This window comes from Numenius arquata, chromosome 2 (assembly GCF_964106895.1).
Source record: "Numenius arquata chromosome 2, bNumArq3.hap1.1, whole genome shotgun sequence".
NCBI classification, from domain to species: domain Eukaryota; kingdom Metazoa; phylum Chordata; class Aves; order Charadriiformes; family Scolopacidae; genus Numenius; species Numenius arquata.
Window position 1 is genome coordinate 73,710,420 of NC_133577.1, and position 438 is coordinate 73,710,857.

A 438-nucleotide genomic window follows, 5' to 3' on the forward strand; every position below is an offset into this window, starting at 1 on the left:
GCGCGGCTACAGCCCGAACGCCCAATCACCGATCGCGCCGGGGCAGGGCCACGGCGCAGGCCACGGCGTAGCACGCCGAGGCACCGATCGGCCCGGCCCGGGCCGAGCCACGCCTCGGGCCCTGGGGGTGGTGCCGGGCGGGCTGAGGCGGGGCCGCGCCGACCAAAACAACGACACGCCCCGGCAGCCCTTGCGCCCGCTCCCTACTGCCACCACCATCACCGCCGCCGCCGCCACCCGGCGGGGCCCGCTCGGGGCGCCGGGCGGGCGCGGAGACCCGCCGCCATGAAGCTGCGTGTGCGGGTGCAGAAGCGGACGGCGCCGCTGGAGGTGCAGGGGGCGGAGCCAACGCTGGGGGAGCTGCGCGCGCAGCTGCGCCGAGCCCTGCTGCCTGCCTGGGGGTACAGGTAGCGTGTGGAGCGAACCATCGGCTGGGGG